This window comes from Cololabis saira, unplaced genomic scaffold, assembly GCF_033807715.1.
Source record: "Cololabis saira isolate AMF1-May2022 unplaced genomic scaffold, fColSai1.1 scf118, whole genome shotgun sequence".
Taxonomy (NCBI): domain Eukaryota; kingdom Metazoa; phylum Chordata; class Actinopteri; order Beloniformes; family Belonidae; genus Cololabis; species Cololabis saira.
In genome coordinates, this window is record NW_026906282.1 from 1 (window position 1) to 23891 (window position 23891).

The window sequence follows — 23891 nt, forward strand, 5'->3', positions numbered from 1 at the left end:
TCATTTTAACAATCAAGTTTAGAAATGGAAATCGACAGTTAGAGCCCAGAGTGTTACATATTTTATCTAACCACCGCTGTCTGACCTCGTTTGTGCAGGAGCAGAAACCAGTGCGTCCAGTGCGGCGGCTCACATTTGGTGAGCCCTCCATAGTTTGGCGCAATGTGAACCATTCCGCCCTCCCAAACAGACTCCGGGACCTGTCATCGATGATGGCTCATGAGATCCTCCCGGTCAGGTCGTTATGCACTCCCGAGGAATGTCGGCGATCTCCAACTGCCCCCGACAAGGTTGTAGCGCACCTGAGTCGGTGAGGCACCTGTTCTGGGAGTGCAGCGCTGCCGTAGACCAGTGGGCAATGGCCGGCTCCTTGTAATTCCCGTACTTACCAGCAAGGGAGGTCCTAACAGCACAGCTAGTGCTGTATGGGGTGAGCCAGAGGGTTAACCTGAAAGGAAAATACTTTGCCAAACAGTGGCTCGCCCTGACCGCCAGCAAAGACGCTATGTGGACCTCCAGGAACTTGCTGGTAAGAAAGCACAAGCAGCTTCCCCCGTGGCTGTACTCCAGATGGCCGCAGCAATGGTCCAACTGGCCGGTGCTGCAGGCGGTAGGCCTAGGATACAGCCACAAAGAAGCATCGCCTCTGTGCCCATTCGGACGAAGGAGCCGGAGCAACACACAGAAAGGTCAAAGCAGCAACGGCCTGGCTCTCCGGGCGAGGCTGGTGGGAAGGAGCAGCAGGGGGGGATCCCCTCTGAGCACTGGGACAGGAACCCGAGAGAGCTACTGTTTGGGGCGGCGGAATGAGTCATCCTTGGTAGGGACTCACCCCGCTTCTGTACAACGAGGGAATTGGACACATTTTATTTAATGCATTCCTTTTTACTGAACATGGACATTGAACGCAGTCACTCACACTGGAACATAAGCCTTTTACACAAGGAAATGTTGATTTTATCCTTTTTACCATTTACAATTGTTTGAAAAACAGGTTTTAAGGTCACTAATTTATTAAATTGTTGCATGTAATAGTGATATGTAAGTTGTAAAATTGTAATGTTAATATTGGAAGCTTATGTTGTGATGATCCAATGATCCAGTATCAATAAATCTTTTCGAAAGAAAAAATCTGTTCTTATCAGTTTAATATCTGATATGTCCTCTATATGAGGACAACATATTAAGCCGATTTTTGGCAGCGGGAGTTGAAAAAGGAGCTAGCTCCGTTCACTCCAAGCATCGCCCCGGTACTGCAGTGCCGCCGGGAATGGTGCACGCTTCGCTTTCTTTCTCTTGTAAAAAAAATAATAAAATAACGCAGTGGCTCAGCAGCTGAGGAGCACCGAGCCTTGCCTCAGGCGGTGTTGTTCCTTGCAGCTTCAGCTTGAAGAAAAAGAAGAGGCGACGTCACAAACGTGTAATACGGCCCTGGTGGTGCCACCGAAGGGGGAGGAGCAAATCTCTGTCCTGCGCCTGAGGCCGGCCAGGCCTTCGATAATAGGACGATGTCAGGCCGAAGAGGCGTGGCCCCGGGGATCCGTAGAGCTCACCAGGAGTACAGTGACGCGGCTCACGTGCCTAGGCTGCCGCTCCCGTGCTCTTTTCCGTACTTGCTCGTGTTTCTCTTCATAACGCACAAGTCTTTCGCCTTTTACTAAAGACTTCCGTGGAGAGTAACGTCAATGAGTTGACCAAATTTTTGGGGGCTCGGTCTAACGGCCGAGCTTTTTTGAGACTGTACAAAAGAAAAAGCTGTGACCAAGAGGTCAGTCTGAGTTTTGCCCACTGCAATCTCAGGGCAAGCTGATGTTGCGATGTTGCTGTCTGTGTCTTGTTCTTCAGTTCTTTCCTTTCCTTTTTGTTATTTCATTTCCACTTCAACCATTTCCTCAGGTGAGCCTGCTACAGGTGCGTGTCAGAGGGCGGAGCTGCAAAGGGAGCCGGCCATCTAGGCGTTTGGGAAAAAGGGAACCGACACAAGTGCACGCCGTGCCAGGAAGGCGCTGCGGTCAAGCAACACTTTGGAGTTATCGCTTCTCGGCCTTTTGGCTAAGATCAAGTGTAGTATCTGTTCTTATCAGTTTAATATCTGATATGTCCTCTATATGAGGACAACATATTAAGCCGATTTTTGGCAGCGGGAGTTGAAAAAGGAGCTAGCTCCGTTCACTCCAAGCATCGCCCCGGTACTGCAGTGCCGCTGGGAATGGTGCACGCTTCGCTTTCTTTCTCTTGTAAAAAAAATAATAAAATAACGCAGTGGCTCAGCAGCTGAGGAGCGCCGAGCCTTGCCTCAGGCGGTGTTGTTCCTTGCAGCTTCAGCTTGAAGAAAAAGAAGAGGGCGACGTCACAAACGTGTAATACGGCCCTGGTGGTGCCACCGACTGACCGGCGTGAAGGGGGAGGAGCAAATCTCTGTCCTGCGCCTGAGGCCGGCCAGGCCTTCGATAATAGGACGATGTCAGGCCGAAGAGCCGTGGCCCCGGGGATCCGTAGAGCTCACCAGGAGTACAGTGACGCGGCTCACGTGCCTAGGCTGCCGCTCCCGTGCTCTTTTCCGTACTTGCTCGTGTTTCTCTTCATAACGCACAAGTCTTTCGCCTTTTACTAAAGACTTCCGTGGAGAGTAACGTCAATGAGTTGACCATATTTTTGGGGGCTCGGTCTAACGGCCGATTTTTTTTGAAACTGTGCAAAAGAAAAAGCTGTGACCAAGAGGTCAGTCTGAGTTTGCCCACTGAAATCTCAGGGCCAGCTGATGTTGCTGTCTGTGTCTTGTTCTTCAGTTCTTTCCTTTCCTTTTTGTTATTTCATTTCCACTTCAACCATTTCCTCAGGTGAGCCTGCTACAGGTGCGTGTCAGAGGGCGGAGCTGCAAAGGGAGCCGGCCATCTAGGCGTTTGGGACAAAGGCAACCGACACAAGTGCACGCCGTGCCAGGAAGGTGCTGCGGTCAAGCAACACTTTACATACTCAAGAAACACGTACAGTGGAGAAAAGCTGTATATATGTATATATACATATATACATATATACATATATACAGCTTTTCTCCACTGTACGTGTTTCTTGAGTCGGAAAGCGGCTGCAGAGAGGCGGACAGTGAGGCACGTAGTTCTCCTGCCTCACGGTAGGGGCAATCGTGATCCCAACATCGGAGTTTATACATTCACTGTTTTAGGCAAGGCAAGGCAAGGCAAGGCAAGGCAAGGCAAGGCAAGGCAAGGCAAGGCAAGGCAAGGCAAGGCAAGGCAAGGCAAGTTTATTTGTATAGCACAATTCAACACAAGGTCATTCAAAGTGCTTTACATCAACATTAAAAGTGGAAAGACACAATTAAACAGTAAATAACAAATCATATTTAATTTAAGAGTACGCTTAAATAACAAATAAAATGGAATAAAATGATAAGAAAAGAGGTTTTAGATGGCGTCCTGACACCGTCAGTGAGTTTGGTGTGTGTGGTAAGGACCACCCAAGCCCAGATGTGTACAACTCATACTTACCTGGCAGGGGAGATACCATGATCAAGAAGGTGGTTCACCCAAGGCGAGGCTAAGCCATTGCACTTCGGCTGTGCTGACCTTTGCGAATTCCCCAAATGTGGGAATCTCGACTGCATAATTTGTGGTAGTGGGGGACTGCGTTCGCGCTCTCCCCTGATCAAATGTTGAATAGAAAATAACTCATCAATAAATATCATGTCTGTTATCAATGACAATTGGCAGCTAGGAGACTCCACAATTCAAAAGTCTTCTGCAAAGAAATAATGGAAAATGAAAGAAATGTCTTCAAGGTTTTGTTTATCCAGTGAATTGACTGTAAAGTTATTTTCCATTTAACTTCTCCAATTTTACATGTATTTTTTAAAATTCAAAATGGCTGAAATTCGACGTTTATTGTTCACATATTGAAAAGAGAGGCTACAGCCAGATGAGCCTCACCATGGATTGCGCAACCACTCGGCTAACTGCTGGCAGTGAGACCGTATTGTAACTATTAAAGTGTTCAAACACTTTTGCTGTATGAACTGAATTTACATAGTTTATTTAATATACAGCTTTTCTCCACTGTACGTGTTTCTTGAGTCGGAAAGCGGCTGGAGAGAGGCGGACAGTGAGGCACGTAGTTCTCCTGACTCATGGTAGGGGCAATCGTGATTCCAACATCGGAGTTTATACATTCACTGTTTTAGGCAAGGCAAGGCGAGGCAAGGCGAGGCAAGGCGAGGCAAGGCGAGGCAAGGCAAGGCAAGGCAAGGCAAGGCAAGGCAAGGCAAGGCAAGGCAAGTTTATTTGTATAGCACAATTCAACACAAGGTCATTCAAAGTGCTTTACATCAACATTAAAAGTGGAAAGACACAATTAAACAGTAAATAACAAATCATATTTAATTTAAGAGTACGCTTAAATAACAAATAAAATGGAATAAAATGATAAGAAAAGAGGTTTTAGATGGCGTCCTGACACCGTCAGTGAGTTTGGTGTGTGTGGTAAGGACCACCCAAGCCCAGATGTGTACAACTCATACTTACCTGGCAGGGGAGATACCATGATCAAGAAGGTGGTTCACCCAAGGCGAGGCTAAGCCATTGCACTTCGGCTGTGCTGACCTTTGCGAATTCCCCAAATGTGGGAATCTCGACTGCATAATTTGTGGTAGTGGGGGACTGCGTTCGCGCTCTCCCCTGATCAAATGTTGAATAAAAAATAACTCATCAATAAATATCATGTCTGTTATCAATGACAATTGGCAGCTAGGAGACTCCACAACTCAAAAGTCATCTGCAAAGAAATAATGTAAAATGAAAGAAATGTTTTCAAGGTTTTGTTTATCCAGTGAATTGACTGAAAAGTTATTTTCCATTTAACTTCTCCAATTTTACATGTCTTTTTTAAAATTCAAAATCGCTGAAATTCCATGTTTACTGTTCACATATTGAAAAGAGAGGCTGCAGCCAGATGAGCCTCACCATGGATTGCGCAGCCACTCGGCTAACTGTGCTGGCAGTGAGACCGTATTGTAACTATTAAAGTGTTCAAACACTTTTGCTGTATGAACTGAATTTACAGAGTTTATTTAATATACAGCTTTTCTCCACTGTACGTGTTTCTTTTGTCGGAAAGCGGCTGCAGAGAGGCGCACAGTGAGGCACGTAGTTCTCCTGCCTCACGGTAGGGGCAATCGTGATCCCAACATCGGAGTTTATACATTCACTGTTTTAGGCAAGGCAAGGCAAGGCAAGGCAAGGCAAGGCAAGGCAAGGCAAGGCAAGGCAAGGCAAGGCAAGGCAAGGCAAGGCAAGTTTATTTGTATAGCACAATTCAACACAAGGTAATTCAAAGTGCTTTACATCAACATTAAAAGTGGAAAGACACAATTAAACAGTAAATAACAAATCATAAGTATTTAATTTAAGAGTACGCTTAAATAACAAATAAAATGATAAGAAAAGAGGTTTTAGATGGCGTCCTGACACCGTCAGTGAGTTTGGTGTGTGTGGTAAGGACCACCCAAGCCCAGATGTGTACAACTCATACTTACCTGGCAGGGGAGATACCATGATCAAGAAGGTGGTTCACCCAAGGCGAGGCTAAGCCATTGCACTTCGGCTGTGCTGACCTTTGCGAATTCCCCAAATGTGGGAATCTCGACTGCATAATTTGTGGTAGTGGGGGACTGCGTTCGCGCTCTCCCCTGATCAAATATTGAATAAAAAATAACTCATCAATAAATATCATGTCTGTTATCAATGACAATTGGCAGCTAGGAGACTCCACAACTCAAAGGTCATCTGCAAAGAAATAATGTAAAGTGAAAGAAATGTCTTCAAGGTTTTGTTTATCCAGTGAATTGACTGTAAAGTTATTTTCCATTTAACTTCTCCAATTTTACATGTCTTTTTTAAAATTCAAAATCGCTGAAATTCCACGTTTACTGTTCACATATTGAAAAGAGAGGCTGCAGCCAGATGAGCCTCACCATGGATTGCGCAGCCACTCGGCTAACTGTGCTGACAGTGAGACCGTATTGTAACTATTAAAGTGTTCAAACACTTTTGCTGTATGAACTGAATTTACATAGTTTATTTAATATACAGCTTTTCTCCACTGTACGTGTTTCTTGTGTCGGAAAGCGGCTGGAGAGAGGCGGACAGTGAGGCACGTAGTTCTCCTGCCTCACGGTAGGGGCAATCGTGATCCCAACATCGGAGTTTATACATTCACTGTTTTAGGCAAGGCAAGGCAAGGCAAGGCAAGTTTATTTGTATAGCACAATTCAACACAAGGTAATTCAAAGTGCTTTACATCAACATTAAAAGTGGAAAGACACAATTAAACAGTAAATAACAAATCATAAGTATTTAATTTAAGAGTACGCTTAAATAACAAATAAAATGGAATAAAATGATAAGAAAAGAGGTTTTAGATGGCGTCCTGACACCGTCAGTGAGTTTGGTGTGTGTGGTAAGGACCACCCAAGCCCAGATGTGTACAACTCATACTTACCTGGCAGGGGAGATACCATGATCAAGAAGGTGGTTCACCCAAGGCGAGGCTAAGCCATTGCACTTCGGCTGTGCTGACCTTTGCGAATTCCCCAAATGTGGGAATCTCGACTGCATAATTTGTGGTAGTGGGGGACTGCGTTCGCGCTCTCCCCTGATCAAATGTTGAATAAAAAATAACTCATCAATAAATATCATGTCTGTTATCAATGACAATTGGCAGCTAGGAGACTCCACAACTCAAAAGTCATCTGCAAAGAAATAATGTAAAATGAAAGGAATGTTTTCAAGGTTTTGTTTATCCAGTGAATTGACTGAAAAGTTATTTTCCATTTAACTTCTCCAATTTTACATGTCTTTTTTAAAATTCAAAATCGCTGAAATTCCATGTTTACTGTTCACATATTGAAAAGAGAGGCTGCAGCCAGATGAGCCTCACCATGGATTGCGCAGCCACTCGGCTAACTGTGCTGGCAGTGAGACCGTATTGTAACTATTAAAGTGTTCAAACACTTTTGCTGTATGAACTGAATTTACAGAGTTTATTTAATATACAGCTTTTCTCCACTGTACGTGTTTCTTTTGTCGGAAAGCGGCTGCAGAGAGGCGCACAGTGAGGCACGTAGTTCTCCTGCCTCACGGTAGGGGCAATCGTGATCCCAACATCGGAGTTTATACATTCACTGTTTTAGGCAAGGCAAGGCAAGGCAAGGCAAGGCAAGGCAAGGCAAGGCAAGGCAAGGCAAGGCAAGGCAAGGCAAGTTTATTTGTATAGCACAATTCAACACAAGGTAATTCAAAGTGCTTTACATCAACATTAAAAGTGGAAAGACACAATTAAACAGTAAATAACAAATCATAAGTATTTAATTTAAGAGTACGCTTAAATAACAAATAAAATGATAAGAAAAGAGGTTTTAGATGGCGTCCTGACACCGTCAGTGAGTTTGGTGTGTGTGGTAAGGACCACCCAAGCCCAGATGTGTACAACTCATACTTACCTGGCAGGGGAGATACCATGATCAAGAAGGTGGTTCACCCAAGGCGAGGCTAAGCCATTGCACTTCGGCTGTGCTGACCTTTGCGAATTCCCCAAATGTGGGAATCTCGACTGCATAATTTGTGGTAGTGGGGGACTGCGTTCGCGCTCTCCCCTGATCAAATATTGAATAAAAAATAACTCATCAATAAATATCATGTCTGTTATCAATGACAATTGGCAGCTAGGAGACTCCACAACTCAAAGGTCATCTGCAAAGAAATAATGTAAAGTGAAAGAAATGTCTTCAAGGTTTTGTTTATCCAGTGAATTGACTGTAAAGTTATTTTCCATTTAACTTCTCCAATTTTACATGTCTTTTTTAAAATTCAAAATCGCTGAAATTCCACGTTTACTGTTCACATATTGAAAAGAGAGGCTGCAGCCAGATGAGCCTCACCATGGATTGCGCAGCCACTCGGCTAACTGTGCTGACAGTGAGACCGTATTGTAACTATTAAAGTGTTCAAACACTTTTGCTGTATGAACTGAATTTACATAGTTTATTTAATATACAGCTTTTCTCCACTGTACGTGTTTCTTGTGTCGGAAAGCGGCTGGAGAGAGGCGGACAGTGAGGCACGTAGTTCTCCTGCCTCACGGTAGGGGCAATCGTGATCCCAACATCGGAGTTTATACATTCACTGTTTTAGGCAAGGCAAGGCAAGGCAAGGCAAGTTTATTTGTATAGCACAATTCAACACAAGGTAATTCAAAGTGCTTTACATCAACATTAAAAGTGGAAAGACACAATTAAACAGTAAATAACAAATCATAAGTATTTAATTTAAGAGTACGCTTAAATAACAAATAAAATGGAATAAAATGATAAGAAAAGAGGTTTTAGATGGCGTCCTGACACCGTCAGTGAGTTTGGTGTGTGTGGTAAGGACCACCCAAGCCCAGATGTGTACAACTCATACTTACCTGGCAGGGGAGATACCATGATCAAGAAGGTGGTTCACCCAAGGCGAGGCTAAGCCATTGCACTTCGGCTGTGCTGACCTTTGCGAATTCCCCAAATGTGGGAATCTCGACTGCATAATTTGTGGTAGTGGGGGACTGCGTTCGCGCTCTCCCCTGATCAAATGTTGAATAAAAAATAACTCATCAATAAATATCATGTCTGTTATCAATGACAATTGGCAGCTAGGAGACTCCACAACTCAAAAGTCATCTGCAAAGAAATAATGTAAAATGAAAGAAATGTTTTCAAGGTTTTGTTTATCCAGTGAATTGACTGAAAAGTTATTTTCCATTTAACTTCTCCAATTTTACATGTCTTTTTTAAAATTCAAAATCGCTGAAATTCCATGTTTACTGTTCACATATTGAAAAGAGAGGCTGCAGCCAGATGAGCCTCACCATGGATTGCGCAGCCACTCGGCTAACTGTGCTGGCAGTGAGACCGTATTGTAACTATTAAAGTGTTCAAACACTTTTGCTGTATGAACTGAATTTACAGAGTTTATTTAATATACAGCTTTTCTCCACTGTACGTGTTTCTTTTGTCGGAAAGCGGCTGCAGAGAGGCGCACAGTGAGGCACGTAGTTCTCCTGCCTCACGGTAGGGGCAATCGTGATCCCAACATCGGAGTTTATACATTCACTGTTTTAGGCAAGGCAAGGCAAGGCAAGGCAAGGCAAGGCAAGGCAAGGCAAGGCAAGGCAAGTTTATTTGTATAGCACAATTCAACACAAGGTAATTCAAAGTGCTTTACATCAACATTAAAAGTGGAAAGACACAATTAAACAGTAAATAACAAATCATAAGTATTTAATTTAAGAGTACGCTTAAATAACAAATAAAATGATAAGAAAAGAGGTTTTAGATGGCGTCCTGACACCGTCAGTGAGTTTGGTGTGTGTGGTAAGGACCACCCAAGCCCAGATGTGTACAACTCATACTTACCTGGCAGGGGAGATACCATGATCAAGAAGGTGGTTCACCCAAGGCGAGGCTAAGCCATTGCACTTCGGCTGTGCTGACCTTTGCGAATTCCCCAAATGTGGGAATCTCGACTGCATAATTTGTGGTAGTGGGGGACTGCGTTTGCGCTCTCCCCTGATCAAATATTGAATAAAAAATAACTCATCAATAAATATCATGTCTGTTATCAATGACAATTGGCAGCTAGGAGACTCCACAACTCAAAGGTCATCTGCAAAGAAATAATGTAAAGTGAAAGAAATGTCTTCAAGGTTTTGTTTATCCAGTGAATTGACTGTAAAGTTATTTTCCATTTAACTTCTCCAATTTTACATGTCTTTTTTAAAATTCAAAATCGCTGAAATTCCACGTTTACTGTTCACATATTGAAAAGAGAGGCTGCAGCCAGATGAGCCTCACCATGGATTGCGCAGCCACTCGGCTAACTGTGCTGACAGTGAGACCGTATTGTAACTATTAAAGTGTTCAAACACTTTTGCTGTATGAACTGAATTTACATAGTTTATTTAATATACAGCTTTTCTCCACTGTACGTGTTTCTTGAGTCGGAAAGCGGCTGGAGAGAGGCGGACAGTGAGGCACGTAGTTCTCCTGCCTCACGGTAGGGGCAATCGTGATCCCAACATCGGAGTTTATACATTCACTGTTTTAGGCAAGGCAAGGCAAGGCAAGGCAAGGCAAGGCAAGGCAAGGCAAGGCAAGGCAAGGCAAGGCAAGTTTATTTGTATAGCACAATTCAACACAAGGTAATTCAAAGTGCTTTACATCAACATTAAAAGTGGAAAGACACAATTAAACAGTAAATAACAAATCATAAGTATTTAATTTAAGAGTACGCTTAAATAACAAATAAAATGGAATAAAATGATAAGAAAAGAGGTTTTAGATGGCGTCCTGACACCGTCAGTGAGTTTGGTGTGTGTGGTAAGGACCACCCAAGCCCAGATGTGTACAACTCATACTTACCTGGCAGGGGAGATACCATGATCAAGAAGGTGGTTCACCCAAGGCGAGGCTAAGCCATTGCACTTCGGCTGTGCTGACCTTTGCGAATTCCCCAAATGTGGGAATCTCGACTGCATAATTTGTGGTAGTGGGGGACTGCGTTCGCGCTCTCCCCTGATCAAATGTTGAATAAAAAATAACTCATCAATAAATATCATGTCTGTTATCAATGACAATTGGCAGCTAGGAGACTCCACAACTCAAAAGTCATCTGCAAAGAAATAATGTAAAATGAAAGAAATGTTTTCAAGGTTTTGTTTATCCAGTGAATTGACTGAAAAGTTATTTTCCATTTAACTTCTCCAATTTTACATGTCTTTTTTAAAATTCAAAATCGCTGAAATTCCATGTTTACTGTTCACATATTGAAAAGAGAGGCTGCAGCCAGATGAGCCTCACCATGGATTGCGCAGCCACTCGGCTAACTGTGCTGGCAGTGAGACCGTATTGTAACTATTAAAGTGTTCAAACACTTTTGCTGTATGAACTGAATTTACAGAGTTTATTTAATATACAGCTTTTCTCCACTGTACGTGTTTCTTTTGTCGGAAAGCGGCTGCAGAGAGGCGCACAGTGAGGCACGTAGTTCTCCTGCCTCACGGTAGGGGCAATCGTGATCCCAACATCGGAGTTTATACATTCACTGTTTTAGGCAAGGCAAGGCAAGGCAAGGCAAGGCAAGGCAAGGCAAGGCAAGGCAAGGCAAGGCAAGGCAAGGCAAGGCAAGGCAAGTTTATTTGTATAGCACAATTCAACACAAGGTAATTCAAAGTGCTTTACATCAACATTAAAAGTGGAAAGACACAATTAAACAGTAAATAACAAATCATAAGTATTTAATTTAAGAGTACGCTTAAATAACAAATAAAATGATAAGAAAAGAGGTTTTAGATGGCGTCCTGACACCGTCAGTGAGTTTGGTGTGTGTGGTAAGGACCACCCAAGCCCAGATGTGTACAACTCATACTTACCTGGCAGGGGAGATACCATGATCAAGAAGGTGGTTCACCCAAGGCGAGGCTAAGCCATTGCACTTCGGCTGTGCTGACCTTTGCGAAATCCCCAAATGTGGGAATCTCGACTGCATAATTTGTGGTAGTGGGGGACTGCGTTCGCGCTCTCCCCTGATCAAATATTGAATAAAAAATAACTCATCAATAAATATCATGTCTGTTATCAATGACAATTGGCAGCTAGGAGACTCCACAACTCAAAGGTCATCTGCAAAGAAATAATGTAAAGTGAAAGAAATGTCTTCAAGGTTTTGTTTATCCAGTGAATTGACTGTAAAGTTATTTTCCATTTAACTTCTCCAATTTTACATGTCTTTTTTAAAATTCAAAATCGCTGAAATTCCACGTTTACTGTTCACATATTGAAAAGAGAGGCTGCAGCCAGATGAGCCTCACCATGGATTGCGCAGCCACTCGGCTAACTGTGCTGACAGTGAGACCGTATTGTAACTATTAAAGTGTTCAAACACTTTTGCTGTATGAACTGAATTTACATAGTTTATTTAATATACAGCTTTTCTCCACTGTACGTGTTTCTTGAGTCGGAAAGCGGCTGGAGAGAGGCGGACAGTGAGGCACGTAGTTCTCCTGCCTCACGGTAGGGGCAATCGTGATCCCAACATCGGAGTTTATACATTCACTGTTTTAGGCAAGGCAAGGCAAGGCAAGGCAAGTTTATTTGTATAGCACAATTCAACACAAGGTAATTCAAAGTGCTTTACATCAACATTAAAAGTGGAAAGACACAATTAAACAGCAAATAACAAATCATAAGTATTTAATTTAAGAGTACGCTTAAATAACAAATAAAATGGAATAAAATGATAAGAAAAGAGGTTTTAGATGGCATCCTTACACCGTCAGTGAGTTTGGTGTGTGTGGTAAGGACCACCCAAGCCCAGATGTGTACAACTCATACTTACCTGGCAGGGGAGATACCATGATCAAGAAGGTGGTTCACCCAAGGCGAGGCTAAGCCATTGCACTTCGGCTGTGCTGACCTTTGCGAATTCCCCAAATGTGGGAATCTCGACTGCATAATTTGTGGTAGTGGGGGACTGCGTTCGCGCTCTCCCCTGATCAAATGTTGAATAAAAATAACTCATCAATAAATATCATGTCTGTTATCAATGACAATTGGCAGCTAGGAGACTCCACAACTCAAAGGTCATCTGCAAAGAAATAATGTAAAGTGAAAGAAATGTCTTCAAGGTTTTGTTTATCCAGTGAATTGACTGAAAAGTTATTTTCCATTTAACTTCTCCAATTTTACATGTCTTTTTTAAAATTCAAAATCGCTGAAATTCCACGTTTACTGTTCACATATTGAAAAGAGAGGCTGCAGCCAGATGAGCCTCACCATGGATTGCGCAGCCACTCGGCTAACTGTGCTGACAGTGAGACCGTATTGTAACTATTAAAGTGTTCAAACACTTTTGCTGTATGAACTGAATTTACATAGTTTATTTAATATACAGCTTTTCTCCACTGTACGTGTTTCTTTTGTCGGAAAGCGGCTGCAGAGAGGCGCACAGTGAGGCACGTAGTTCTCCTGCCTCACGGTAGGGGCAATCGTGATCCCAACATCGGAGTTTATACATTCACTGTTTTAGGCAAGGCAAGGCAAGGCAAGGCAAGGCAAGGCAAGGCAAGGCAAGGCAAGTTAATTTGTATAGCACAATTCAACACAAGGTAATTCAAAGTGCTTTACATCAACATTAAAAGTGGAAAGACACAATTAAACAGTAAATAACAAATCATAAGTATTTAATTTAAGAGTACGCTTAAATAACAAATAAAATGATAAGAAAAGAGGTTTTAGATGGGGCCTGACACCGTCAGTGAGTTTGGTGTGTGTGGTAAGGACCACCCAAGCCCAGATGTGTACAACTCATACTTACCTGGTCGGGGGGGATACCATGATCAAGAAGGTGGTTCACCCAAGGCGAGGCTAAGCCATTGCACTTCGGCTGTGCTGACCTTTGCGAATTCCCCAAATGTGGGAATCTCGACTGCATAATTTGTGGTAGTGGGGGACTGCGTTCGCGCTCTCCCTTGATCAAATGTTGAATAGAAAATAACTCATCAATAAATATCATGTCTGTTATCAATGACAATTGGCAGCTAGGAGACTCCACAACTCAAAGGTCATCTGCAAAGAAATAATGTAAAATGAAAGAAATGTCTTCAAGGTTTTGTTTATCCAGTGAATTGACTAAAAAGTTATTTTCCATTTAACTTCTCCAATTTTACATGTCTTTTTTAAAATTCAAAATCGCTGAAATTCCATGTTTACTGTTCACATATTGAAAAGAGAGGCTGCAGCCAGATGAGCCTCACCATGGATTGCGCAGCCACTCGGCTAACTGTGCTGGCAGTGAGACCGTATTGTAACTATTAAAGTGTTCAAACACTTTTGCTGTATGAACTGAATTTACATAGTTTATTTAATATACAGCTTTTCTCCACTGTACGTGTTTCTTGTGTCGGAAAGCGGCTGCAGAGAGGCGCACAGTGAGGCACGTAGTTCTCCTGCCTCACGGTAGGGGCAATTGTGATCCCAACATCGGAGTTTATACATTCACTGTTTTAGGCAAGGCAAGGCAAGGCAAGGCAAGTTTATTTGTATAGCACAATTCAACACAAGGTAATTCAAAGTGCTTTACATCAACATTAAAAGTGGAAAGACACAATTAAACAGTAAATAACAAATCATAAGTATTTAATTTAAGAGTACGCTTAAATAACAAATAAAATGGAATAAAATGATAAGAAAAGAGGTTTTAGATGGCGTCCTGACACCGTCAGTGAGTTTGGTGTGTGTGGTAAGGACCACCCAAGCCCAGATGTGTACAACTCATACTTACCTGGCAGGGGAGATACCATGATCAAGAAGGTGGTTCACCCAAGGCGAGGCTAAGCCATTGCACTTCGGCTGTGCTGACCTTTGCGAACTCCCCAAATGTGGGAATCTCAACTGCATAATTTGTGGTAGTGGGGGACTGCGTTCGCGCTCTCCCCTGATCAAATGTTGAATAAAAAATAACTCATCAATAAATATCATGTCTGTTATCAATGACAATTGGCAGCTAGGAGACTCCACAACTCAAAAGTCATCTGCAAAGAAATAATGTAAAATGAAAGAAATGTTTTCAAGGTTTTGTTTATCCAGTGAATTGACTGAAAAGTTATTTTCCATTTAACTTCTCCAATTTTACATGTCTTTTTTAAAATTCAAAATCGCTGAAATTCCATGTTTACTGTTCACATATTGAAAAGAGAGGCTGCAGCCAGATGAGCCTCACCATGGATTGCGCAGCCACTCGGCTAACTGTGCTGGCAGTGAGACCGTATTGTAACTATTAAAGTGTTCAAACACTTTTGCTGTATGAACTGAATTTACATAGTTTATTTAATATACAGCTTTTCTCCACTGTACGTGTTTCTTGTGTCGGAAAGCGGCTGCAGAGAGGCGCACAGTGAGGCACGTAGTTCTCCTGCCTCACGGTAGGGGCAATCGTGATCCCAACATCGGAGTTTATACATTCACTGTTTTAGGCAAGGCAAGGCAAGGCAAGGCAAGGCAAGGCAAGGCAAGGCAAGGCAAGGCAAGGCAAGGCAAGTTTATTTGTATAGCACAATTCAACACAAGGTAATTCAAAGTGCTTTACATCAACATTAAAAGTGGAAAGACACAATTAAACAGTAAATAACAAATCATAAGTATTTAATTTAAGAGTACGCTTAAATAACAAATAAAATGATAAGAAAAGAGGTTTTAGATGGCGTCCTGACACCGTCAGTGAGTTTGGTGTGTGTGGTAAGGACCACCCAAGCCCAGATGTGTACAACTCATACTTACCTGGCAGGGGAGATACCATGATCAAGAAGGTGGTTCACCCAAGGCGAGGCTAAGCCATTGCACTTCGGCTGTGCTGACCTTTGCGAATTCCCCAAATGTGGGAATCTCGACTGCATAATTTGTGGTAGTGGGGGACTGCGTTCGCGCTCTCCCCTGATCAAATATTGAATAAAAAATAACTCATCAATAAATATCATGTCTGTTATCAATGACAATTGGCAGCTAGGAGACTCCACAACTCAAAGGTCATCTGCAAAGAAATAATGTAAAGTGAAAGAAATGTCTTCAAGGTTTTGTTTATCCAGTGAATTGACTGTAAAGTTATTTTCCATTTAACTTCTCCAATTTTACATGTCTTTTTTAAAATTCAAAATCGCTGAAATTCCACGTTTACTGTTCACATATTGAAAAGAGAGGCTGCAGCCAGATGAGCCTCACCATGGATTGCGCAGCCACTCGGCTAACTGTGCTGACAGTGAGACCGTATTGTAACTATTAAAGTGTTCAAACACTTTTGCTGTATGAACTGAATTTACATAGTTTATTTAATATACAGCTTTTCTCCACTGTACGTGTTTCTTGAGTCGGAAAGCGGCTGGAGAGAGGCGGACAGTGAGGCACGTAGTTCTCCTGCCTCACGGTAGGGGCAATCGTGATCCCAACATCGGAGTTTATACATTCACTGTTTTAGGCAAGGCAAGGCAAGGCAAGGCAAGGCAAGGCAAGGCAAGGCAAGGCAAGGCAAGGCAAGGCAAGGCAAGTTTATTTGTATAGCACAATTCAACACAAGGTAATTCAAAGTGCTTTACATCAACATTAAAAGTGGAAAGACACAATTAAACAGTAAATAACAAATCATAAGTATTTAATTTAAGAGTACGCTTAAATAACAAATAAAATGGAATAAAATGATAAGAAAAGAGGTTTTAGATGGCGTCCTGACACCGTCAGTGAGTTTGGTGTGTGTGGTAAGGACCACCCAAGCCCAGATGTGTACAACTCATACTTACCTGGCAGGGGAGATACCATGATCAAGAAGGTGGTTCACCCAAGGCGAGGCTAAGCCATTGCACTTCGGCTGTGCTGACCTTTGCGAATTCCCCAAATGTGGGAATCTCGACTGCATAATTTGTGGTAGTGGGGGACTGCGTTCGCGCTCTCCCCTGATCAAATGTTGAATAAAAAATAACTCATCAATAAATATCATGTCTGTTATCAATGACAATTGGCAGCTAGGAGACTCCACAACTCAAAAGTCATCTGCAAAGAAATAATGTAAAATGAAAGAAATGTTTTCAAGGTTTTGTTTATCCAGTGAATTGACTGAAAAGTTATTTTCCATTTAACTTCTCCAATTTTACATGTCTTTTTTAAAATTCAAAATCGCTGAAATTCCATGTTTACTGTTCACATATTGAAAAGAGAGGCTGCAGCCAGATGAGCCTCACCATGGATTGCGCAGCCACTCGGCTAACTGTGCTGGCAGTGAGACCGTATTGTAACTATTAAAGTGTTCAAACACTTTTGCTGTATGAACTGAATTTACAGAGTTTATTTAATATACAGCTTTTCTCCACTGTACGTGTTTCTTTTGTCGGAAAGCGGCTGCAGAGAGGCGCACAGTGAGGCACGTAGTTCTCCTGCCTCACGGTAGGGGCAATCGTGATCCCAACATCGGAGTTTATACATTCACTGTTTTAGGCAAGGCAAGGCAAGGCAAGGCAAGGCAAGGCAAGGCAAGGCAAGGCAAGGCAAGGCAAGGCAAGGCAAGTTTATTTGTATAGCACAATTCAACACAAGGTAATTCAAAGTGCTTTACATCAACATTAAAAGTGGATAGACACAATTAAACAGTAAATAACAAATCATAAGTATTTAATTTAAGAGTACGCTTAAATAACAAATAAAATGATAAGAAAAGAGGTTTTAGATGGCGTCCTGACACCGTCAGTGAGTTTGGTGTGTGTGGTAAGGACCACCCAAGCCCAGATGTGTACAACTCATACTTACCTGGCAGGGGAGATACCATGATCAAGAAGGTGGTTCACCCAAGGCGAGGCTAAGCCATTGCACTTCGGCTGTGCTGACCTTTGCGAATTCCCCAAATGTGGGAATCTCGACTGCATAATTTGTGGTAGTGGGGGACTGCGTTCGCGCTCTCCCCTGATCAAATATTGAATAAAAAATAACTCATCAATAAATATCATGTCTGTTATCAATGACAATTGGCAGCTAGGAGACTCCACAACTCAAAGGTCATCTGCAAAGAAATAATGTAAAGTGAAAGAAATGTCTTCAAGGTTTTGTTTATCCAGTGAATTGACTGTAAAGTTATTTTCCATTTAACTTCTCCAATTTTACATGTCTTTTTTAAAATTCAAAATCGCTGAAATTCCACGTTTACTGTTCACATATTGAAAAGAGAGGCTGCAGCCAGATGAGCCTCACCATGGATTGCGCAGCCACTCGGCTAACTGTGCTGACAGTGAGACCGTATTGTAACTATTAAAGTGTTCAAACACTTTTGCTGTATGAACTGAATTTACATAGTTTATTTAATATACAGCTTTTCTCCACTGTACGTGTTTCTTGAGTCGGAAAGCGGCTGGAGAGAGGCGGACAGTGAGGCACGTAGTTCTCCTGCCTCACGGTAGGGGCAATCGTGATCCCAACATCGGAGTTTATACATTCACTGTTTTAGGCAAGGCAAGGCAAGGCAAGGCAAGTTTATTTGTATAGCACAATTCAACACAAGGTAATTCAAAGTGCTTTACATCAACATTAAAAGTGGAAAGACACAATTAAACAGCAAATAACAAATCATAAGTATTTAATTTAAGAGTACGCTTAAATAACAAATAAAATGGAATAAAATGATAAGAAAAGAGGTTTTAGATGGCATCCTTACACCGTCAGTGAGTTTGGTGTGTGTGGTAAGGACCACCCAAGCCCAGATGTGTACAACTCATACTTACCTGGCAGGGGAGATACCATGATCAAGAAGGTGGTTCACCCAAGGCGAGGCTAAGCCATTGCACTTCGGCTGTGCTGACCTTTGCGAATTCCCCAAATGTGGGAATCTCGACTGCATAATTTGTGGTAGTGGGGGACTGCGTTCGCGCTCTCCCCTGATCAAATGTTGAATAAAAATAACTCATCAATAAATATCATGTCTGTTATCAATGACAATTGGCAGCTAGGAGACTCCACAACTCAAAGGTCATCTGCAAAGAAATAATGTAAAGTGAAAGAAATGTCTTCAAGGTTTTGTTTATCCAGTGAATTGACTGAAAAGTTATTTTCCATTTAACTTCTCCAATTTTACATGTCTTTTTTAAAATTCAAAATCGCTGAAATTCCACGTTTACTGTTCACATATTGAAAAGAGAGGCTGCAGCCAGATGAGCCTCACCATGGATTGCGCAGCCACTCGGCTAACTGTGCTGACAGTGAGACCGTATTGTAACTATTAAAGTGTTCAAACACTTTTGCTGTATGAACTGAATTTACATAGTTTATTTAATATACAGCTTTTCTCCACTGTACATGTTTCTTTTGTCGGAAAGCGGCTGCAGAGAGGCGCACAGTGAGGCACGTAGTTCTCCTGCCTCACGGTAGGGGCAATCGTGATCCCAACATCGGAGTTTATACATTCACTGTTTTAGGCAAGGCAAGGCAAGGCAAGGCAAGGCAAGTTAATTTGTATAGCACAATTCAACACAAGGTAATTCAAAGTGCTTTACATCAACATTAAAAGTGGAAAGACACAATTAAACAGTAAATAACAAATCATAAGTATTTAATTTAAGAGTACGCTTAAATAACAAATAAAATGATAAGAAAAGAGGTTTTAGATGGGGCCAGACACCGTCAGTGAGTTTGGTGTGTGTGGTAAGGACCACCCAAGCCCAGATGTGTACAACTCATACTTACCTGGTCGGGGGGGATACCATGATCAAGAAGGTGGTTCACCCAAGGCAAGGCAAGGCAAGGCAAGGCAAGGCAAGTTAATTTGTATAGCACAATTCAACACAAGGTAATTCAAAGTGCTTTACATCAACATTAAAAGTGGAAAGACACAATTAAACAGTAAATAACAAATCATAAGTATTTAATTTAAGAGTACGCTTAAATAACAAATAAAATGATAAGAAAAGAGGTTTTAGATGGGGCCTGACACCGTCAGTGAGTTTGGTGTGTGTGGTAAGGACCACCCAAGCCCAGATGTGTACAACTCATACTTACCTGGTCGGGGGGGATACCATGATCAAGAAGGTGGTTCACCCAAGGCGAGGCTAAGCCATTGCACTTCGGCTGTGCTGACCTTTGCGAATTCCCCAAATGTGGGAATCTCGACTGCATAATTTGTGGTAGTGGGGGACTGCGTTCGCGCTCTCCCTTGATCAAATGTTGAATAGAAAATAACTCATCAATAAATATCATGTCTGTTATCAATGACAATTGGCAGCTAGGAGACTCCACAACTCAAAGGTCATCTGCAAAGAAATAATGTAAAATGAAAGAAATGTCTTCAAGGTTTTGTTTATCCAGTGAATTGACTAAAAAGTTATTTTCCATTTAACTTCTCCAATTTTACATGTCTTTTTTAAAATTCAAAATCGCTGAAATTCCATGTTTACTGTTCACATATTGAAAAGAGAGGCTGCAGCCAGATGAGCCTCACCATGGATTGCGCAGCCACTCGGCTAACTGTGCTGGCAGTGAGACCGTATTGTAACTATTAAAGTGTTCAAACACTTTTGCTGTATGAACTGAATTTACATAGTTTATTTAATATACAGCTTTTCTCCACTGTACGTGTTTCTTGTGTCGGAAAGCGGCTGCAGAGAGGCGCACAGTGAGGCACGTAGTTCTCCTGCCTCACGGTAGGGGCAATTGTGATCCCAACATCGGAGTTTATACATTCACTGTTTTAGGCAAGGCAAGGCAAGGCAAGGCAAGTTTATTTGTATAGCACAATTCAACACAAGGTAATTCAAAGTGCTTTACATCAACATTAAAAGTGGAAAGACACAATTAAACAGTAAATAACAAATCATAAGTATTTAATTTAAGAGTACGCTTAAATAACAAATAAAATGGAATAAAATGATAAGAAAAGAGGTTTTAGATGGCGTCCTGACACCGTCAGTGAGTTTGGTGTGTGTGGTAAGGACCACCCAAGCCCAGATGTGTACAACTCATACTTACCTGGCAGGGGAGATACCATGATCAAGAAGGTGGTTCACCCAAGGCGAGGCTAAGCCATTGCACTTCGGCTGTGCTGACCTTTGCGAACTCCCCAAATGTGGGAATCTCAACTGCATAATTTGTGGTAGTGGGGGACTGCGTTCGCGCTCTCCCCTGATCAAATGTTGAATAAAAAATAACTCATCAATAAATATCATGTCTGTTATCAATGACAATTGGCAGCTAGGAGACTCCACAACTCAAAAGTCATCTGCAAAGAAATAATGTAAAATGAAAGAAATGTTTTCAAGGTTTTGTTTATCCAGTGAATTGACTGAAAAGTTATTTTCCATTTAACTTCTCCAATTTTACATGTCTTTTTTAAAATTCAAAATCGCTGAAATTCCATGTTTACTGTTCACATATTGAAAAGAGAGGCTGCAGCCAGATGAGCCTCACCATGGATTGCGCAGCCACTCGGCTAACTGTGCTGGCAGTGAGACCGTATTGTAACTATTAAAGTGTTCAAACACTTTTGCTGTATGAACTGAATTTACATAGTTTATTTAATATACAGCTTTTCTCCACTGTACGTGTTTCTTGTGTCGGAAAGCGGCTGCAGAGAGGCGCACAGTGAGGCACGTAGTTCTCCTGCCTCACGGTAGGGGCAATCGTGATCCCAACATCGGAGTTTATACATTCACTGTTTTAGGCAAGGCAAGGCAAGGCAAGGCAAGTTTATTTGTATAGCACAATTCAACACAAGGTAATTCAAAGTGCTTTACATCAACATTAAAAGTGGAAAGACACAATTAAACAGCAAATAACAAATCATAAGTATTTAATTTAAGAGTACGCTTAAATAACAAATAAAATGGAATAAAATGATAAGAAAAGAGGTTTTAGATGGCATCCTTACACCGTCAGTGAGTTTGGTGTGTGTGGTAAGGACCACCCAAGCCCAGATGTGTACAACTCATACTTACCTGGCAGGGGAGATACCATGATCAAGAAGGTGGTTCACCCAAGGCGAGGCTAAGCCATTGCACTTCGGCTGTGCTGACCTTTGCGAATTCCCCAAATGTGGGAATCTCGACTGCATAATTTGTGGTAGTGGGGGACTGCGTTCGCGCTCTCCCCTGATCAAATGTTGAATAAAAATAACTCATCAATAAATATCATGTCTGTTATCAATGACAATTGGCAGCTAGGAGACTCCACAACTCAAAGGTCATCTGCAAAGAAATAATGTAAAGTGAAAGAAATGTCTTCAAGGTTTTGTTTATCCAGTGAATTGACTGAAAAGTTATTTTCCATTTAACTTCTCCAATTTTACATGTCTTTTTTAAAATTCAAAATCGCTGAAATTCCACGTTTACTGTTCACATATTGAAAAGAGAGGCTGCAGCCAGATGAGCCTCACCATGGATTGCGCAGCCACTCGGCTAACTGTGCTGACAGTGAGACCGTATTGTAACTATTAAAGTGTTCAAACACTTTTGCTGTATGAACTGAATTTACATAGTTTATTTAATATACAGCTTTTCTCCACTGTACGTGTTTCTTGTGTCGGAAAGCGGCTGCAGAGAGGCGCACAGTGAGGCACGTAGTTCTCCTGCCTCACGGTAGGGGCAATCGTGATCCCAACATCGGAGTTTATACATTCACTGTTTTAGGCAAGGCAAGGCAAGGCAAGGCAAGGCAAGGCAAGGCAAGGCAAGGCAAGGCAAGGCAAGTTTATTTGTATAGCACAATTCAACACAAGGTAATTCAAAGTGCTTTACATCAACATTAAAAGTGGAAAGACACAATTAAACAGTAAATAACAAATCATAAGTATTTAATTTAAGAGTACGCTTAAATAACAAATAAAATGGAATAAAATGATAAGAAAAGAGGTTTTAGATGGCGTCCTGACACCGTCAGTGAGTTTGGTGTGTGTGGTAAGGACCACCCAAGCCCAGATGTGTACAACTCATACTTACCTGGCAGGGGAGATACCATGATCAAGAAGGTGGTTCACCCAAGGCGAGGCTAAGCCATTGCACTTCGGCTGTGCTGACCTTTGCGAATTCCCCAAATGTGGGAATCTCGACTGCATAATTTGTGGTAGTGGGGGACTGCGTTCGCGCTCTCCCCTGATCAAATATTGAATAAAAAATAACTCATCAATAAATATCATGTCTGTTATCAATGACAATTGGCAGCTAGGAGACTCCACAACTCAAAGGTCATCTGCAAAGAAATAATGTAAAGTGAAAGAAATGTCTTCAAGGTTTTGTTTATCCAGTGAATTGACTGTAAAGTTATTTTCCATTTAACTTCTCCAATTTTACATGTCTTTTTTAAAATTCAAAATCGCTGAAATTCCACGTTTACTGTTCACATATTGAAAAGAGAGGCTGCAGCCAGATGAGCCTCACCATGGATTGCGCAGCCACTCGGCTAACTGTGCTGACAGTGAGACCGTATTGTAACTATTAAAGTGTTCAAACACTTTTGCTGTATGAACTGAATTTACATAGTTTATTTAATATACAGCTTTTCTCCACTGTACGTGTTTCTTGAGTCGGAAAGCGGCTGGAGAGAGGCGGACAGTGAGGCACGTAGTTCTCCTGCCTCACGGTAGGGGCAATCGTGATCCCAACATCGGAGTTTATACATTCACTGTTTTAGGCAAGGCAAGGCAAGGCAAGGCAAGGCAAGGCAAGGCAAGGCAAGGCAAGGCAAGGCAAGGCAAGGCAAGGCAAGGCAAGTTTATTTGTATAGCACAATTCAACACAAGGTAATTCAAAGTGCTTTACATCAACATTAAAAGTGGAAAGACACAATTAAACAGTAAATAACAAATCATAAGTATTTAATTTAAGAGTACGCTTAAATAACAAATAAAATGATAAGAAAAGAGGTTTTAGATGGCGTCCTGACACCGTCAGTGAGTTTGGTGTGTGTGGTAAGGACCACCCAAGCCCAGATGTGTACAACTCATACTTACCTGGCAGGGGAGATACCATGATCAAGAAGGTGGTTCACCCAAGGCGAGGCTAAGCCATTGCACTTCGGCTGTGCTGACCTTTGCGAATTCCCCAAATGTGGGAATCTCGACTGCATAATTTGTGGTAGTGGGGGACTGCGTTCGCGCTCTCCCCTGATCAAATATTGAATAAAAAATAACTCATCAATAAATATCATGTCTGTTATCAATGACAATTGGCAGCTAGGAGACTCCACAACTCAAAGGTCATCTGCAAAGAAATAATGTAAAGTGAAAGAAATGTCTTCAAGGTTTTGTTTATCCAGTGAATTGACTGTAAAGTTA

At 41.9% G+C, this 23891-nt stretch overlaps 24 non-coding genes and 1 pseudogene across 24 annotated transcripts; all 25 read left to right on the forward strand.

Annotated features, from left to right (window-relative positions):
• The first annotated feature begins 1110 nt into the window (after positions 1–1110).
• Positions 1111–1284, forward strand: LOC133438689 (U2 spliceosomal RNA; annotated as a pseudogene).
• A 329-nt stretch (positions 1285–1613) lies between these two features.
• LOC133438690 (U5 spliceosomal RNA) lies at positions 1614–1729 on the forward strand. The gene has a single exon (XR_009781752.1). It is a non-coding gene; the product is annotated as a U5 spliceosomal RNA (small nuclear RNA).
• A 303-nt stretch (positions 1730–2032) lies between these two features.
• Positions 2033–2223, forward strand: LOC133438687 (U2 spliceosomal RNA). The gene has a single exon (XR_009781750.1). It is a non-coding gene; the product is annotated as a U2 spliceosomal RNA (small nuclear RNA).
• Positions 2224–2566: 343 nt separating this feature from the next.
• On the forward strand, positions 2567–2682 carry LOC133438691 (U5 spliceosomal RNA). The gene has a single exon (XR_009781753.1). It is a non-coding gene; the product is annotated as a U5 spliceosomal RNA (small nuclear RNA).
• An 819-nt stretch (positions 2683–3501) lies between these two features.
• On the forward strand, positions 3502–3665 carry LOC133438688 (U1 spliceosomal RNA). Its single transcript, XR_009781751.1, has one exon. It is a non-coding gene; the product is annotated as a U1 spliceosomal RNA (small nuclear RNA).
• An 865-nt stretch (positions 3666–4530) lies between these two features.
• Positions 4531–4694, forward strand: LOC133438692 (U1 spliceosomal RNA). Its single transcript, XR_009781754.1, has one exon. It is a non-coding gene; the product is annotated as a U1 spliceosomal RNA (small nuclear RNA).
• Positions 4695–5540: 846 nt separating this feature from the next.
• Positions 5541–5704, forward strand: LOC133438693 (U1 spliceosomal RNA). Its single transcript, XR_009781755.1, has one exon. It is a non-coding gene; the product is annotated as a U1 spliceosomal RNA (small nuclear RNA).
• An 801-nt stretch (positions 5705–6505) lies between these two features.
• On the forward strand, positions 6506–6669 carry LOC133438695 (U1 spliceosomal RNA). The gene has a single exon (XR_009781756.1). It is a non-coding gene; the product is annotated as a U1 spliceosomal RNA (small nuclear RNA).
• Positions 6670–7505: 836 nt separating this feature from the next.
• On the forward strand, positions 7506–7669 carry LOC133438696 (U1 spliceosomal RNA). Its single transcript, XR_009781757.1, has one exon. It is a non-coding gene; the product is annotated as a U1 spliceosomal RNA (small nuclear RNA).
• An 801-nt stretch (positions 7670–8470) lies between these two features.
• LOC133438697 (U1 spliceosomal RNA) lies at positions 8471–8634 on the forward strand. Its single transcript, XR_009781758.1, has one exon. It is a non-coding gene; the product is annotated as a U1 spliceosomal RNA (small nuclear RNA).
• An 821-nt stretch (positions 8635–9455) lies between these two features.
• On the forward strand, positions 9456–9619 carry LOC133438663 (U1 spliceosomal RNA). Its single transcript, XR_009781727.1, has one exon. It is a non-coding gene; the product is annotated as a U1 spliceosomal RNA (small nuclear RNA).
• Positions 9620–10460: 841 nt separating this feature from the next.
• LOC133438698 (U1 spliceosomal RNA) lies at positions 10461–10624 on the forward strand. Its single transcript, XR_009781759.1, has one exon. It is a non-coding gene; the product is annotated as a U1 spliceosomal RNA (small nuclear RNA).
• Positions 10625–11470: 846 nt separating this feature from the next.
• LOC133438669 (U1 spliceosomal RNA) lies at positions 11471–11634 on the forward strand. Its single transcript, XR_009781733.1, has one exon. It is a non-coding gene; the product is annotated as a U1 spliceosomal RNA (small nuclear RNA).
• An 801-nt stretch (positions 11635–12435) lies between these two features.
• On the forward strand, positions 12436–12599 carry LOC133438700 (U1 spliceosomal RNA). Its single transcript, XR_009781761.1, has one exon. It is a non-coding gene; the product is annotated as a U1 spliceosomal RNA (small nuclear RNA).
• Positions 12600–13413: 814 nt separating this feature from the next.
• On the forward strand, positions 13414–13578 carry LOC133438683 (U1 spliceosomal RNA). Its single transcript, XR_009781746.1, has one exon. It is a non-coding gene; the product is annotated as a U1 spliceosomal RNA (small nuclear RNA).
• An 801-nt stretch (positions 13579–14379) lies between these two features.
• On the forward strand, positions 14380–14543 carry LOC133438674 (U1 spliceosomal RNA). Its single transcript, XR_009781738.1, has one exon. It is a non-coding gene; the product is annotated as a U1 spliceosomal RNA (small nuclear RNA).
• An 831-nt stretch (positions 14544–15374) lies between these two features.
• On the forward strand, positions 15375–15538 carry LOC133438701 (U1 spliceosomal RNA). Its single transcript, XR_009781762.1, has one exon. It is a non-coding gene; the product is annotated as a U1 spliceosomal RNA (small nuclear RNA).
• Positions 15539–16384: 846 nt separating this feature from the next.
• LOC133438702 (U1 spliceosomal RNA) lies at positions 16385–16548 on the forward strand. Its single transcript, XR_009781763.1, has one exon. It is a non-coding gene; the product is annotated as a U1 spliceosomal RNA (small nuclear RNA).
• Positions 16549–17384: 836 nt separating this feature from the next.
• Positions 17385–17548, forward strand: LOC133438703 (U1 spliceosomal RNA). Its single transcript, XR_009781764.1, has one exon. It is a non-coding gene; the product is annotated as a U1 spliceosomal RNA (small nuclear RNA).
• An 801-nt stretch (positions 17549–18349) lies between these two features.
• Positions 18350–18513, forward strand: LOC133438704 (U1 spliceosomal RNA). Its single transcript, XR_009781765.1, has one exon. It is a non-coding gene; the product is annotated as a U1 spliceosomal RNA (small nuclear RNA).
• Positions 18514–19619: 1106 nt separating this feature from the next.
• On the forward strand, positions 19620–19784 carry LOC133438684 (U1 spliceosomal RNA). The gene has a single exon (XR_009781747.1). It is a non-coding gene; the product is annotated as a U1 spliceosomal RNA (small nuclear RNA).
• Positions 19785–20585: 801 nt separating this feature from the next.
• Positions 20586–20749, forward strand: LOC133438675 (U1 spliceosomal RNA). The gene has a single exon (XR_009781739.1). It is a non-coding gene; the product is annotated as a U1 spliceosomal RNA (small nuclear RNA).
• An 801-nt stretch (positions 20750–21550) lies between these two features.
• On the forward strand, positions 21551–21714 carry LOC133438705 (U1 spliceosomal RNA). The gene has a single exon (XR_009781766.1). It is a non-coding gene; the product is annotated as a U1 spliceosomal RNA (small nuclear RNA).
• Positions 21715–22549: 835 nt separating this feature from the next.
• Positions 22550–22713, forward strand: LOC133438706 (U1 spliceosomal RNA). Its single transcript, XR_009781767.1, has one exon. It is a non-coding gene; the product is annotated as a U1 spliceosomal RNA (small nuclear RNA).
• An 846-nt stretch (positions 22714–23559) lies between these two features.
• On the forward strand, positions 23560–23723 carry LOC133438707 (U1 spliceosomal RNA). Its single transcript, XR_009781768.1, has one exon. It is a non-coding gene; the product is annotated as a U1 spliceosomal RNA (small nuclear RNA).
• The last annotated feature ends 168 nt before the right edge of the window (positions 23724–23891 follow it).